The following is an 18,212-nucleotide window of genomic DNA, read 5'->3' as shown; positions in this document are numbered from 1 at the left end:
TCTTAGGATGTGCTCCCGCTAGTCTGATAAAACCGTGGTGGTGGCCTAGATGTGAGTGTTGACAGGGTGGAAGAGGAGAGGATGCAAGATTTGCTTCCACTCTTCCCTGAACCATACATACCAGGAAAAGCAAAATCAAACCTAAAGTCTGTCGATGAGCAGAGTCTCTGAGAATTAAAATAGAAAGGAATCTAAATCGCCTCCTGTTTGCTAGGAAAGGATTAGAGAAGTAAGTCTACAAAAGAAAAATAAAATTAGTTGTAGTAATTCTGATTCACAGACACTATTTCCTGGCCAGATGCTGCTGTGGAAATTTCAGAAACACCCGCTAAAATCATAAATGAAAATCACATATTCGTAACATTTAATGAGAATACAGGCTGAATTTACAGCCGCTGAATGTGCAATATGGATGAAGATGTTGATTCACCCATGGAAGATGGAAATATATATGATAGAGGAAAACAATACTCAAAAATGTGATAAACATTTGCATGAAAATGAATCACTGAAAAAACTCAAAACTTCTTCAATACTTTATGCATCAAATTATCTTCAGAGCAGCCAAAATAAATAATAATAAATAATAATAGTGCATTTTCCTGATGTTAATTTTTTTTTTACAAAACTTTTGTTGACTTCTATGGAAGTTCCGCATCTAGAATGTGGCCCAGGAAATTTATAGTCTGTAACTCAGCGACCAAAGACCTTGAACATCAAGAAAATCTCTTACCCTTATTTATATACACTGTTCTTTATCACAAAGGAAGAGCTGGTACCCATTCCAAGTAACCAATCATTATGCAAGGAATATTCTGACTCACCCAGCATCTTTAATCAGTAAATGCTGTGCCAATGGAAAGAGAGTGGGACGAAGTCACAGCATCCATTAATAAAAAATGACTGGGGCTTTCTATCAACAGAAGCATCATTAGGAAATGTATGGTAGGAAAATAGTAGGCTGTAGATTTGTGGTGGCAGGGATGGCAATGGAATACTAACATTTATACCCTCTTAACTACTTTGTTTTAAAATGACTCTGGAGTTCAGGTAACTATACATGTGCTTAAACTATACATTGTGCATTTCTGATTTCTTGCTAAATCTCTGACTACAGTCTCAAAGGATAGGACTGCCTTACTTGTCCCCTTGGCCCTCCCTCCATTCTTCAAACACAGATATTTCTCTCAGGCAATTGACTGTCATTTCCTGAGCATATCTCTCATGAAAGCATTGGTCAATTCTCAGAAAAAATAAAATAAATCAAATATGAAGAGGAAGAACTTCAGATTAATTCAATAATTTTTAAAATAATCTCTCTCTGCTACACTTCCACTCCCAAACATGAACTCTTAAGTAAATAAAGAAAATATGATTCACATTTCCAATAAACCATGAAATCTGTATTTCAACTGAGGCTGCTTCTTGGTCACATGGTATACTTGTAATTCCAAAGGAACTGTATTGCATTTTGAAAGAAAACAAGTCAGTCATGTTCCATCAACAGAAAGCCTTCTTGAGCATGTCTCCTGGTAGGCTAAAGGGATCTGAGTCATTTGCCAAGGGTGAATGGGAGAGTAAGTTCATATAAAACACCTACAAATCTTAATAAGGGGATGAGCTAAAACCACAAAACTCCTCGTTCCTTTTCAAGTATCACTAATGCATGTCACCAGTGGATTAACTAACAGTATTCTACTTTAATGGCATTTCTGCTTTATCATTAACCTAAGTATGGTCCATAAAGTTACTAGAATATCCATAAATGAGCTTACTACAAGGCTATGTGATTTCTACTTCTCTCAGCTCAGTAAAAACATCAAATTCTTCATCCAGGTTGAGTTTTGTGGGACTGAGAGCTAGGAATTGGATAATAATATCAATGATTAAAATGAGTTCAAAAAGAATTCAAATTTCTAATGTGTCAGTTTTCTGCTTCTTGCTTTTAAAAGATCATGATTCTGATCCTAATTTTCCATAGCAGGATACAGTTTCTAATGATATTCTACTATTTGTCTATATTCTACCTTCAGGTGGAACCTGAATAGGTGGTGTTTTCAAATCACCACCCAGTCTATACTGGAACTTACACTGGTTTTGATAAGAAGTAGATGGAATATACTACCCACCCACCCCACAAAAAAAAAAAAGGCCTATTTAATCTAATGTTCTAGTGGAATTCCAGGATTTATGTCACTATTATAGAAAAACTCATTTTGGTTATAGCACCAACATAGCCAAATAAATGACTTCAAGATGCTAGAAGAAAGTATTGGGTCAAGATAAATAGATGTTCAAAAAGGCCTCCCCAGCATACTCATTTTGCTATATGGAAAATGAACTAACCAGTTTAATATACACCAAATGAGACTTGGAAGCACATTCTAATTCACTTTATTTTGTACCAGAAATGAGACTTTTTTTTTTTTTTTCCTGCTTCCTCCCTTAACCCCTAGGGTGTATTCTCAACAAAATGGCCAATGTGATCTTTTTGAAACATACATCAGATCACATCACTTCACTGCTCAGAACCCTCCCATGTCTTCCATTCTCTGAAGACAGAAAGCCAGGGCCCTGGCAGTGGTCTATAGGTCGCACACCTTCCAGCCTCCCTGATGTGGCTGTTCCTTCCCCTGGCACATTTTAACCCCACTGAATACACTGGTTCTCAAACACACTCAACATATTCACTCTTCAGCATCTTTACCATTCGCTGTCCCCACTGACTGGAACACTCTTCCTTCCAACATCTGCAAGACTAATTCCCTCCCCTCCTTAAAGTCTTCGCTCAACAGTCACCATCTCAGCAGGCCAACCTTGTTTAACTCATTTAAAATTATATGTCACTGCTTCTTCCCACACTCCCAATACCTCTTGCCCTTTCTTCCACAGTAGTACTCATTGCTTTCTACCATTCTACATAGCTTACATGTTTTTACACTTATTGTCCTTCTTCCTCTCTAGAATTTAAACTCCACAAAGATGTGAATTTTAATCCATTTTGTTCACTACTGTATAACTAGGACTTGGAATGATACAGGGTACACAGTGGGTGCTTAATAACATCAGATAGATGAATGAATGAATTCCAAATTTGCTGAACATGGTAGAGATCTAGCCACACACAAAAATATTTAGCTTAAACCCTTGATTTAAATTCTGCCATCCTCCATTTCCTCATCTGTAAAATGGAATAATTAGAGTATCTAACACTTAGGGCTGTTGTAAAGATTAAAGGAGAAGACAAATGGAAAACACTTGATAATGACTCACATATTGAGTCATTATTTTGATTAGTTTAGGAATAATAGAATCAAGAATAATAAAAATAACACCTAAAATTTACATAGAATTTTACTCTGTATGAATTTATACAATTGTTTTCATTAGATCTTCCCAGGATCCTTCTAGATCAAAACCCTAGAAAACAGAAATAACAGTATCCTCAGCGTCTGCACCTTGCAGTGTGTCAGGGGATATATCCAAACACAAAGTTATGAAGGATGGGGAAAGGATTCAAATTGCAGTTCTATGATTCCAAGCCCTATGCTTTCTCCTCAATTTCAGAGAAAGGAAGTATTACCTCCAGCTTAAGGCTCTAACAGATTGAAAGGGTCTTTGAAGTGGTGTTTTTTTGTTTGGTTGTTTCTTTACTGAGACTGGATGTCTGCATAGACGTGGCTGAGTCCAAGCAGCAGTAGGTCATCAGCATCCAGTAGTCCCTGCAAATCCCAGGAAGTCAGGACTCAAGCACTGGAAGACGTTGTCTCAACACTGATCATTGATTCAGTCACGTATGTGCTGCCTAGACAACTTTTGATATGTAATTTTTTCCCAACATGCTTCTAAACACCTCAAGGGCAAGATTGGATTTTGTCAGTGGGGGGGCTCAACTCCTTATTCAGCCTTGTTTACATGCCTGATATTTAGGAAATTCTTGAAAAGTAAATGAATGAGTGAAAAAAAAAAATGGGTGTGTTTACTGGCTGTCTACAGTGGCTTGCGACACAACATTTTCTCCTTTCTTTTCTACTAAAGTAATTAGAGTACAAGCAGATGTCTACAGCAGCATGCCACCACCCCTCCCCATCCTCCATGATTGTGTTAATTGGGAAACTAGTTCCCCAGAATGTTATGAACAAAAGAATTACACATTTAGAAAACACTGAATTAAACAAATTTAAACAGGCTTTTTCACTATAGGACTTCTCAGGGCCTTTAATACACTGATGAGCTGCAAATCTTCAAAATTTAGATAGGATCTGCAGCATTTTGCAAAGTTATTGAATTATGCTTTCCCCTCTACCCTGCTCGAAAAAAAGCTTTTGGCATGGTGCTTCTTTCTCTCAAGTCAAGTTTTCCACAGAACATGCTTATCTATAACAAAAACACTGAAGGTTTCCAAAAGCAAAATATACAAAAAATTTAAATAAAACACTAGGAACATAAAGAAAGCAAGGAGAGTTTAATTTTCTTGAAAGCTATATGCCTTGCAGAGTAATTTTACCTATATTTAGTATTTTTTTTTTTTTTTTTTTTTTTTTTTTTTGAGATGGAGTCTCGCTCTGTCACCCCGGCGGGAGTGCTGTGGCCGGATCTCAGCTCACTGCAAGCTCCGCCTCCCGGGTTCACGCCATTCTCCTGCCTCAGCCGCCGCCACCTCACCCAGCTAGTTTTTTGTAGTTTTTAGTAGAGACGGGGTTTCACCGTGTTAGCCAGGTTGGTCTCGATCTCCTGACCTCGTGATCCGCCCGTCTCGGCCTCCCAAAGTGCTGGGATTACAGGCTTGAGCCACCGCACCCGGCTATTTACTTTCTATTAGACCTAATACTGGGTTTGCATAAAACTACAGATGCTTGAGCAAGCATTATTTTGGTCAATGTGCTAAAAGACTGATATTTATTTCACTGTTTTTGGTGTGTGTGTGTGTGTGTATATATATATACGTGTATATATACACATATACACACATACGTATATATACACACATATATATGTAAACACATATACACTTAAGTTCTGGGATACATGTGCAGAATGTGCAGGTTTGTTACATAGGTATACACGTGCCATGGTGGTTTGCTGTACCCATTGATCGTCATCTACATTAGGTATTTCTTCTAATGCTATCCTTCCCCTAGCCTCCCACCCCCTGACAGGCCTCAAGTGTGTGATGTTCCCCTCCCTATGTCCATGTGTTCTTATTGTTCAACTCCCACTTATGAGAACATGTGGTGTGTGGTTTTCTGTTCTTGTGTTAGTTTGCTGAGAATGATGGTTTCCAGCTTCATCCATGTCCCTCCAAAGGACACGAACTCATCCTTTTTTATGGCTGCATAGTATTCCATAGTGTATATGTGCCACATTTTCTATCATTGATGGGCCTTTGGGTTGGTTTCAAGTCTTTGCTATTGTGAATAGTGCTGCAATAAACATACGTGTGCATGTGCCTTTATATTAGGATGATTTATAATTCTTTGGGTACATACCTAGTAATGGGACTGCTGGGTCAAATAGTATTTCTGATTCTAGATCCTTGAGGAATTGCCACACTGTCTTCCACAATGGGTGAACTCATTTACACTCCCACCAACAGTGTAAAAGCATTCCTATTTCTCCATATCCTCTCCAGCATCTGTTGTTTCCTGACTTTTTAATGATCACTATTCTAACTGGTGTGAGATGGTATCTCATTGTGGTTTTCATTTGCATTTCTCTAATGACCAGTGACGATAAGCTTTTCTTCATGTGTTTTGTTTGTTTTTAAAAGAAGGCACTGGTTTGGCACCTTACACCATTTCATGGACTTTAACTAGAAGGCCAAAGCTCTTCCTTAGCAAATTAGTTAAACTGCTGTTGGGAAGGGAAGCAAGGAGTGCTCTTGCCTCACTGGTCTTAGCATAGGGTCTATAACATTCCCCTTGGGTCCATGTAAATGAAAACCTACTATCAAAAGGCAAATGTTATCCAAAGACCTTATCAGCCAATAGCATCTTACTTGATTTCATTTGCCTAATAAGATTAAATAAAGGTAACAAGTACTGAGGGCAGAGGCCACAAAACTTAGACATTTTGACAAAGCCAAGAAGAGAAGAATGGTTGGGAATGAGATATGCCAGGGAAATATAGCTGTAATTGGGCATGCTGAAGCAGGTAACAGGACAGTTATATCAGGAAAGAGTGTGCAGTATAGTGGGGATGAAGGACACTGAATTCCACTGTGTCCGCTTTATATGCTAGCCTCATGGTGGCATGAGGACAGGTCTTGACTATTAGAATTTCCATAGGAAATAATAAGCAGAAATTCAAAAGACCTAAATCTAATTGTGTAGATGCTGCCGGCTAATGACCCAAAGATACATAAGGAATGAAATAATGTCTTAGGGACACTGGATTTAGCAAATATGAGAAGTTACTGATGAGGAAAGGTCCCTAGAGCATGAGATAGGCATTCAAAGTCATTTATAAAACAAAACAAGCCTTTTATCTTGTTCATCCAGTAGTATCCCATTGCTTCTCTTTTGTTTTACTCCACCCCACCTTCATCCTTAACGTCAGCCCAAATGAAGAAGGGATAGAAATTAGCCTGATAGCCTCTGCTGCTGTGACAGATTTTTGTATGTATGTTCACACATACCCCAATCATCAGTTTTGCACTAGGTCCTAACTTGTTTCTTCAGGCTATAAAAATAAGCAAACTATTTGAAAGGTATATAAATCCCTTCCTCTCTTCCCGAACATATAGTTTAGAAAAAGTTGATGAAATTACTTGACTCTAAGATTCAGCCTCCTTATGGAGACTCCTCTGAATTGTAAATCTGAAATTCCACACCCGGAGCCCAGGTCCTTTATGTTCTTCACATTCCCACTGTGCTGCTTCTGTGAATGTTCTGTGGAGGCCTTACCTTCAGGCAATGCCCATTAAGCACAGCCCTCGGATGCAAAGACATTCTATTGTCTTAGGGCATCTCAATTTGGAATATGCTAAAGAGAAGATTTTTAAACAGGTTAATACTGAACCCTGAACGAGTCTCTGTGACCAACAGGGTGAGTCCTCCCCCCACTCAGTCTCGCCCACAGCTCCCTTCTCAAAGCTGCTGAAATCTGCTCTTCCTTTGTCTTCTTAAGAAGATCTAGTTTCCCCTGGATCTTTTCCAGGATAAAACCCACTCATTTCCTTGACTCACAATGTCCTCTGGAAAACTAAGTAATGAAAGCAGATGCTCTAACTCAGACACATATTTTCTCACTCAAATGTTCATCACAGCTTCCCACCCAAAACTGAAGCACAATCTATTAGGAAAGTCACCATCTCTAAAGCCCACAGAAAAATTGGTCAGGCAGTTCTTGTGAATTTCATAACTGTAACTTTCAATTAATCCAACATTTGTTTTATATTTTCTCTGTTTTGACTCTTATATGATGTCCTCAACAAAACAGATATACTTTTCTTTCTGAGTATTCTAATACTCTTTTTGGTATTCTAGCATTAAAACTTTAAACTTTTTCTTGAAGGGAAAAGAAACCTGCCATGTAGATTTTACTTTCTTTGGCCAGTCACAAATAAACTAATATATTTTTAGCTAGATTCTCAAATGACATCCCTAAAGGCAAAATCTGAACAATTATCTCTGTGTATTCCTAATCTTTCTTCCTACCCCAGGATATGGGGCTGGGTGGAGGAGATCCATAAGTGCCAAGTCATTTCTTTTTTCTTTTTTTTTTTCTTTTTTTTTTTTTTTTTTTTTTGAGACAGAGTCTCCCTCTGTCACCCAGGCTGGAGTGCAGTGGCACAGTCTGGGCTCACTGCAAGCTCCGCCTCCCGGGTTCACGCCATTCTCCTGCATCAGTCCCAGAAACTCCCGAGTAGCTGGGACTACAGGCGCCCGCCACCATGCCCGGCTAATTTTTTGTATTTTTAGTAGAGACGGGGTTTCACCATGTTAGCCAGGATGCTCTCGATCTCCTGACCTCATGATATCCGCCTCGGCCTCCCAAAGTGCTGGGATTACAGGCTTGAGCCATCGCGCCCAACCAGCATGTCATTTCTAATTGTTTCCATAAACCAACAGGCTGAACACCTTGAATGCGACCCCACTTATAATTGTATCATCTGCGGCAGACCAAAACTTTTCTATGTTTAAGAATCCAAAAGGCAGACTGTTACAATAACCTTGTGTGTCTTATTGAATGGCTGATTCCAATTAATAAATAAGTATAATTAATTAATTTAAAACACTCACATCCAGTATTTCATGTGACTGCTGTTTATCCTCCATGGCATGTATAAACTATTTTAGAAATTGCGGGAAGTGTCAAGACCCTTACTTGTTACAATTTAATTTTGTGCTGCTAAGGCAATTACAGTTCAATGAATGATGATTCAAACACATCGAAGTTTTCATTACTCTTTGCTTAATTTGTCAGTTAATGCCTTTGAGTTCTACGGTTTCCCTGGCAGTCTTAACTTGCCATTAAAAACCTGTCAAGAAAACACAACCTTCTGATTCCAGCCGGGTTTAAAGAGTATATATCCTTTCATTGTTAAGAAAGTTAGAACTTATTCCTCAACGAAAATATTCGTACTCCACAGTTAGGAAGGGTTGCAATAATTCTGGATTAGTGTTTTCTAATGCAACAGCACTGTAATAAATACCAGAAATAAGAGTTCATGCTTAAGATACTATATATCATAAGAATGTTACATTCTATCAATGTTTCTTAGTAGTTTATGGCTACCTGATAAATGTTGGACTTTTACATTCCTCTCCATGTCCCAAGCATCTATTACATTTACACATTTTATACTTCTCTAATATTTTTGCAATACATTTTCCTGAATCGGCTGATGACATTTAATAGAATGTTTAAAACACAATATAAAACCTTAAATGCTTTTGCTTATTCTGGAGGAAAAATGTGCACATAGATTGGATTTCAAATTAAAACCTACGATGGTGTACTCAACATTTTTGCTTCTACTGTACATATTAAAATATAACTAAATGCTTCTTATGCAATACTGCAGCATCAGTACAAATAACAAGTTCTTGTACTTACAAGCAAGCTAGATGATTAAGGAGCTATTAATGAACGGAAACAAAACCACAGTGCTGGGATGTAATAGTCCATGAAATTCTTATTGGTAGAAAGGGAATCTGCAGTAAATAAATATTAACCTAAATGCTACAGAAAACATAAAGCAAACAGGGAAAAATGTGTTCTTTAAGTTAAAATATAGGTTAAATATTGCTGACAATGTAAGGAAAGTCCATTTGCATACCACAGGGCTCCATCTGCTGTGGAAAACATAAGCTGCAAGAATGATTTAATATTTAATAGAAGTAGTAGCCATTGTTAATTATAATTTGCACATTTACAAATCAGCACTGATAGCAATACAAATTATGAAATATAAGGGTGTTCTGCTGGATACTAGGGAAAATAAGATGACAGACAAAGTTAATGGAGTATCCCTAACCACAGCTCTGTCAGAACATATCAGAGAACTAATCCAGTTACAAAGAGCCTGCAATGGAAAATCTATTTAAAATATTAAAATGCTGTTTGGTAAAAGCTTTTTCATAGTGCATTTTACTTAAACAGTTGCTTATTGCTCACGGGTCATTAGCTGTACACCCAGATGCATTCTGCAAACTGCCATTTAAAAGAATAGTAGAAATTAAATAAGAAATATATTTCTGCAGCATTTTTTCCTTGATATATAGTAAGAGTTTGCTGAATATCTAGTCTGGATATGAAAAAAAATAGTGTGTGATTGCACAATAAGTGGAAAGCTGTGGAATTAAGCACTACACTTTGCCTACATTGAGCCATAAAACTCAACACAACTTTTCCCTCTCGACCTGATTTTATTCCCATTTATACTTACATGCTAATAGTGATGATACAAATCGACTCTTATTTAGTAAGAAGACAGAAATTACCATTGCTTTTCTCATTAATCTTCTATTTCACCTCATTTCTCTCATCATCATATAATACGGATTAGTGGTGGACACATTTTATGCACAATGTTTTAATAGTAACTTTTGTTCTCTAAATCATGAATACTGCTAAGTTTAGCCTCTGGAATCCCTAATTTTCAAAAGTGATCTTTTATCCAAACTCCCTCAATTTACTATGATTAGTAAATCCTTGCTCCATGACCATTTATTTATTTTTTTTTTTTTTTAATTTTTTTTTTTTTTTTTTTTTGAGACGGAGTCTCGCTCTGTCGCCCGGGCTGGAGTGCAGTGGCCGGATCTCAGCTCACTGCAAGCTCCGCCTCCCGGGTTTACGCCATTCTCCTGCCTCAACCTCCGGAGTAGCTGGGACTACAGGTGCCCGTGTGTTAAAGATGTTCCTGCATCTTAAAAAAATGTAGAACAAAGGCCATACTGAGCATGCAGTTTAAAATACATTAGCCTTAGCAAGTCAAATTGTTATAGATCACATTTAAATGTAAAATTGGATGTTGTCAAGGAACATCAGGAAATAGCACATATTCAAGTCTATGTAAAGTATACTATCAAGGTATTTGTTGAGTTTAGGCAGAGTTGAAAACTGGCAGTCTCTGGGTCAAGTACTTTCAGGAGATGTTCTCATGGCTATCTTCATTTTTACATTTGAATTTGAATCTTTTAGAGTTGCCCACTCGTTCTTATTGTCTTATTTTTAGCAACTTCATGCCTTTGGATTACCTACCTGACCCCTGTAAGTATTATCCCTGGCTTCAATAATTATTTTATATATCTATTAATTTGCTACTTTATCTGTTTTTAGATCTGTTTTCCTTGAGCCAACACACTCAGCACATATATTCATGGTTACAACCCAGTGAATGATCCATGAGATATGAATTTCATTAATTTGGACCTCAAATGGGCTACAATATTAGTCAAAGGGTGTTAAAAGCATCTGTGTACTAGCAATGGAAGCCTATCAGGAAAGTGTCTGTCTTCACCAGGACTCCAGGTTTAAAAAAACAAAAAAAGTCCAGGACCAGACAGATTCACAGCTGATTTCAAACAGAGGTACAGAGAGGAGCTGACACTATTCCTTCTGAAACTATTCCAAACAATAGAAAAAGAAGGAATCCTCCCTAACTCATTTTAAGAGGCTGCCATCATCCTGATACCAAAACCCAACAGAGACACAACAAAAAAAGAAAATTTCAGGCCAACATCCCTGATGAACATTGATGTAAAACTCCTCAATAAAATACTGGTAAACTGCTTCCAGCAGCACATCAAAAAGCTTATCCACCAAGACCAAGTTGGCTTCATCCCTGGGATGCAAGGCAGGTTCAACACACGCGAATCAATAAACGTAATCCATCACATAAACAGAACCAATGACAAAAACCACATGATTATCTCAATAGATATAGAAAAGGTCTTCAACAAAATTCAACAGCCCTTCATGCTAAAAACTCACAATAAACTAAGTATTGATGGAACGTATCTCAAAATAATAAGAGCTATTTATAACAAACCCACAGCCAATATCATACTGAATGGCAAAAACTGGAAACATTCTCTTTGAAAACTGGCACAAGACAAGGATGCCCTCTTCCACCACTCCTATTCAACATAGTACTGGAAGTTCTGGCCACAGCAATCAGGCAAGAGAAAGAAATAAAGGGTATTCAATTAGGAAAAGAGGAAGTCAAATTGTCTCTCTTTGCAGATGACACAATTGTATATTTAGAAAACCCCATCATCTGGCTGGGCATGGTGGCTTATGCCTGTAATCCCAGCACTGTGGGAGGCCGAGGCAGGCGGATCATGAGGTCAGGCGATGGAGACCATCCTGGGTAACATGGTGAAACCCCATCTCCACTGGAAAAAAAAAAAAAAATTAGCCCAGCATGGTGGTGGGTGCCTGTAGTCCCAGCTACTCAGGAGGCTGAGGCAGGAGAATGGCATGAATCCGGGAGGCGGAGCTTGCAGTGAGCCAAGGTCTTACCACTGCACTCCAGCCTGGGTGACAGAGCGAGGCTCTATCTCAAAAAAAGAAAAAAAGAATGAAAACCCCATTGTCTCAACCCAAAATCTCCTTAAGCTGATAAGCAACTTCTGCAAAGTCTCAGGATACAAAATCAATATGCAAAAATCAAAAGCATACCTATACACGAATAAAAGACAAACAGAGAGCCAATGAGTGATTTCTCCATTCGCAATTGCTACAAAGAGAATAAAATACTAGGAATACAGCTACAAGGGATGTGAAGGACCTCTCAAGGAGAACTAACGAGCCCACTGCTCAACAAAAATAAGAGAGGGAACACAAACAAATGGGAAAAACATTCCATGCTTATGGATAGGAGATCAATATCGTGAAAAGGCCATACTTACCCAAAGTATTTATAGATTGAATGCTAATCTAGCCATCAAGCTACCATTGACTTTCTACACATATGGAAAAAACTTTAAATTTTCATATGGACCAAAAAGAGCCCATATAGCCAAGACAATCCTAAGCAAAAAGAACAAAGCTGGAAGCATCACGCTGCCTGAACTTCAAGCTATACTAAAAGGCTACAGTAACCAAAGACAGCTGGTAACTTGTTACAAAAATAGATATATATGACCACAAGACAGAAACAGAGGCTCAGAAAATAACACCACCATCTACACCCAATCTGATCTTTGACAAATCCTGCAGCAATGGGGAATGGATTTTCCCTTATTTAATAATGGTGGTTGGAAAAAACTGGCTAGCATTTATGAAAAAGCTGAACTGGATGCCTTCCTTCACCCTTATACAAAAATTAACTCAAGATGAGATTAAAGACTTACCTAAGACCTAAAACCATAGAAACCCTAGAAGAAAACCTAGGCAATACCATTCAGGACACAGGAATGGACAAAGACTTCATGACTAAAACACCAAAAATAATGGCAACCAAAGCCAAAATTGACAAATGTGGTCTAATTAAACTAAAGAGCTTTTGCACAGCAAAAGAAACTACCATCAGAGTGAACAGGCAACCTACAGAATGGGAGAAAATTTTTGCAATCTATCCATCTGACCAACGGCTAATATCCAGAATCTGCAAAGAACTGAAACAAATTTACAAGAAGAAAACAAAGAACCCCATCAAAAAGTGGGCAAAGGATATGAACAGACACTTCTCAAAGGAAGACATTTATGCAGCCAATGAACATATGAGGAAAAGCTCATCATCACTGGCCATTAGAGAAATGCAAATCAAAACCACAATGAGATACCATCTCATGCCAGTTAGAATGGTGATCATTAAAAACTCAGAAACAACAGATGCTGGAGAGGATGTGGGGAAATAGGAACACTTTTACACTGTTGGTGGGAATGTAAGTTAGTTCAACCATTGTGTAAGACAGTGTGGTGATTCCACAAGGATCTAGAACAAGAAATACCATTTTACCCAGCAATCTCATTACTGAGCATATACCCAAAGGATTATAAATCATTGCACTATAAAGACACATGCACACATATGTTTATTGTGGCACTGTTCACAATAGCAAAGACTTGAAACCAACCCAAATGCACATCAATGATAGACTGGATAAAGAAAACGTGGCATATATACATGGAATTCTTTGCAACCATGGAAAAGGATGAGTTCACATCCTTTGCAGGGACATGGATGAGCTAGAAACCATCATTCTCACCAAAATATCACAAGAACTGAAAACCAAACATCACATGTTCTCACTCATAAGTGGGAGTTGAACAATGAGAACACATAGACATGGAGTGGGGGCGCATCACACACTGGGCCCTGTCAGCAGGTAGGAGACTGGGGTAGGGATAGCATTAGGAGAAATACGTAATGTAGATGACAGGTTGATGGGTACAGCAAACCACCATGGCACGTGTATACCTATGTAACGAACCTGCACGTTCTGCACATGTACCCCAGAACTTAAAGTATAATTAAAAAAGAAAAAAACAGTTTGATTGTTTCTCCTAAGAATTAGCCTATAGACCTGCTATCACTCAGGTCACAATTTCAGATATATATTTTTCCTGTGGCCAGAGACACCTGAAGCTGAGATATTATATTACAGTGGTACCAACTTGTATTCAACAGTACCCACCAGGAGCAAGTACAAGTTCTTTCTACAGGAAAGTACCCCCACGTTAGCCCCCCAAGATTCTCACAGAAGTTCAACAAAGTATGAGCTCATAATACAATAAAATTACTATGCACATGAAGAAAGACTCCACAGTGTATGTGAAGAAAAACTTCACAAGTTTAAACTCCTCAACCTGTGGAGTTCTAAAAATGTAAAAGAAAATAAAATAATTATGAATAAAATATTTTAAAAAGAAAAAAGTCAAGATATGTGAGCAATGACCAAGAGACTATCAAATATGACCAGTTAGATTTAGAAAATAAATAAATACAATGTTTTGAAATAACACACACACACACACACACACACAAAACCTCAATTTTTAAAAATTAGTGGAAGGGAATTCTGTTTACAATAATGGTAGACTAGATATTTCAGATCAACCCTAAAGAGACTAATATATGTGGGCAAATGTTTTAAATAGTATGTTTCAATTTATTGAAAATATAACAAGACAGTAAAAAATTATGAAGCCAAAATTCAGAAAATGATAAACTGCCAGATAAATCACCCTACATTTGAGATTATTTTCCCCTATGGGCCTCTACTGTTTTTAAAACAAAGGCTGAGATGCTGAGCAGAGCAGCTTCCAGACTCATGATAGATGGAGAGAAACTCAAGTTCAGAGCCTTCCAAGCAAGAGGGACTGGAAAATCTCCTAAACTTTTGAATAAAGATGAACAAAACAAAAACAGCCTCAAATGAACTAAATATTTATTTAAACTAAAGGAAACCTTGATTGCTAGTGCCCTTAGCCACCTGTCAAAAATAAATAAATAAATAAACGTTCTTTGGTGGAAGTTAACACATACGCTAAGTCTCAAATTACCTTTACTTTTTTAACACAGTGATTAGTCGGAAATATAATCTAGCAATATAATATAATCAAAACCCAAGAGAAATAACAGAACATAGAAACAGATCCACAGGGAATTTAGAAAATAGAGTTATCAGCTAAGGACTGAAAAATATGCTTAATATTTTCAAAAATATAAAAAACAAGATTGGCAATTTTGACAGTTTCAAACTATAAAAACTGGAAATTCTGGAACACATAAATATACTAACTGAACTTAAGAACTCAATGGCTGGGATTAACTACAAAATACACAGAACTAAAGGGACCATTGATGACCTAGCATGTAAATATACACCCAAGACATATGCGAAGATATATCAATATGTCAATAGAAATGTTGTCAATAGGCAAAATAATGTCAATAGGCAAAAATATGTCAATAGAAAATATCCCAGATAAAGCTGTCAGGAAAAAGAATGGGATGAAAAAAAAAATAAGTATAAGAAAAATAGATAATACAATTAAAAGTTTTAATCTATGCATAAAGTCCAAGAAGAGATAAGAATGAGAAAGAAGCAGAAAAGATGTTTTCTTTTTGCATTTTGAAAAAAAATAATTCAAGCAAGATAAACATTAAGGACACCACATCTAGGCATACCATAGGCCCTATAAGCAGCTAGAGGAAAAATATATACTAATCTTCAAAGGACATAAACGAGCAGAGCAGCTGATGGCTGACTTATTCACAGAAAACGTCAAATCTAGAAGACAATGAAATAATTTTCAGACTGCCAAAAGAAAATAACTGGTGTTATAAAATTTTAAATTCAAGGAAAAGAGTCCTCAAAAATAAAAACTAAATATAATTTTCAGACAAGAAAAAGTTAATTCAAATCTGAACTAAATGCAATATTAAAGGTATTCTTTCACCAGAAAAAATATTCCAGATGGAATTGAAATACATTTTCAAATGCTTAAATAAGTTGAGAAATATACCATGTTCATGGATCAGATAGCTTAATATAGTTAAGATAGCAGTTCTCCTCAAAATTGATCTTACAGACAATAAAACTTCACTTAAAATTTAAATAAATACTTTTAAAATTTAGCAAGTTAACTCTAAAATGTATGTGATTAAAGTGCTAAGAACAGCCAAGAAGACATTTTCAAGGGGAGGGGATTTGTTCAATGAAACACCGCAAGCAAGTGAAAACGAATAAATAGCAGATACGTCAGTGAATCTTGGGATTCTAATTTTGAAAGAAAGAAAAGCAAGTTGTGAAAGGCTAACTAGAGTATTATGCTATTTTTTATAAAGTTCAAAAACTTGCAGAGCCAGCCAACACATTGAAGAAGATGATTGATACACAGATAGATACACTTTACATATACAACGCCATATGTATTTCATGTGTATGTATATATGTATATCATATATGTATATAATATAAAGAAAAACAAAGTAATGATGAATATCAAATTCAGAGTTTTGTTTACATCTAACCAGAAGGAAAAAGAATTCACTCAAGAGAGACAAAGACAACTTCCATACTACTCAAACACTTTATGTAATGAGTTATTTATTATAGGTTATAATATACATAAAAATGTCACATTATTTTGTATATCAAAAATCATATAATATTATTTAAGATTTATTGGTAGGAAAAGAAGAAGAAATGCATCCACATAGTAACCCAGTTTAAAGAAATGTGAAAAATAAAAAAGTAAAAGCTTAAATTTTTTTGCTAGCTTGGTTGCCAAACTTCTTCAAATAATTGCATGATTTTCTTCATTGCTTTAATCTTGTTAACCAAGTTTCTAGAAGTAACAGTATTGTTATGGATTGAATTTTGTCCTCCCCCTGATATCCCCAAAAAAGTATGTTGAAGTTCTAACCCCCAATACATCAAAATGTGACTTTATTTGGAAATAGGGTTCATATAGAAGTAATCAAATTTTGTTTTTTGCTTTTTGTTGTTGTTGGGTTTTGCTTGTTGGTGTTTTGAGACAGGGTCTCCTTCTGCCACCCAGGCTAGAGTGTAGTGGTGCAATCTGGGCTTACTGCAACCTCCACCTCCCAGGCTCAAGCAATCCTTCTGCCTCAGCCTCCCTAGTAGTTAGGACTACAAGTGTGCGTCACCGCATCTGGAAATTTTTGTTTTTTAATTTTTTTATAGAGATGGGGTCTTGGCATGTTGCTCAGGCTCGTCTTGAACTCCTGGGACTCAACCGATCACCCACCTCACTTCCCAAAGTACTGGGTATACACGCATGAGTCACTGCAACTACCCAGAAGTAATCAAATTAAAATGGAGTTATTAGGGTGGGCATTAATTCAATACAACTGGTGTTGTGTTGGGAAGGGGAAATTTGGACAGAAGACAGAAGTGCACTGAGGGAAGACAGTATAAACAGACACGGGGAAAAGACATCCATTTATAAGACAAAGAATGCCTGAAGCTACAGGAACCTGGGAGAGAGGCCTCAAACATATCTTTTTCCTATAGGTTTCAGAGGAAGCACAAGCGTGTAGACCCCTTGATTTTGGACTTTCAGCCTCCAGAACTGCAGACAATAAATTTTGGTTCTTTTAAGCCATACGGTGTGTAGTAATTTGTTATGGCAGCTATAGCAAACTAATGCAATCTTGATGTTTTTGAAATAATAATGCTTTAATCCCAGTAATTTCCCAATACAATTTTATAATAATGTACATGACAAAATTAGCAAGTTATTTTCAAGCAACTTAAAATCAACTTTAAATCATCTGAAATATGATATGGTTACTAGATTACAGATAGTAACATGAAGTGAGCAACAGGAGGGTACAGAATTTTTTTGAAAATTGAGATCACTGGTATAGAATCAGCTGAAGTTTTGAAAAATATAATGTGTTTTAACAAAAAGGCCAGCCCCAAAAGTTGCCAATTTGGTGTTTATTGTCATTACAATGACTGCATCCAATCCCTGGGATTCTGTTGGTGGTCTTCCAGCAGATGCTATTCTGGATGATTCAGTGCTAATGTGGCAATTTAGAATAAATCTGTGTGCCAAGTAATATACTATAAGAACTGTGTCATTTGAAATTCAACTTTATTTAACCAATGGTAAACAAGTTTGCTTAGATTTTTTCCTTGGATTTGTAAAAACAACTGTTTGTAGCATGTGGGGTAGTTAAGAACACATTTAATTTTGTCTGTTAAATGAAATTTAATAATTTAAGTTTCTTTGTAGAGTGCAAAAATGAGTTACACATTTTAAAAATATATTATTATTATTAT

Source organism: Rhinopithecus bieti, unplaced genomic scaffold, assembly GCF_001698545.2.
Source record: "Rhinopithecus bieti isolate Rb0 unplaced genomic scaffold, ASM169854v2 scaffold_1467, whole genome shotgun sequence".
Taxonomy (NCBI): domain Eukaryota; kingdom Metazoa; phylum Chordata; class Mammalia; order Primates; family Cercopithecidae; genus Rhinopithecus; species Rhinopithecus bieti.
The sequence above is the reverse complement of the archived record's forward strand: the minus strand, read 5'-3'. Positions refer to the sequence as shown.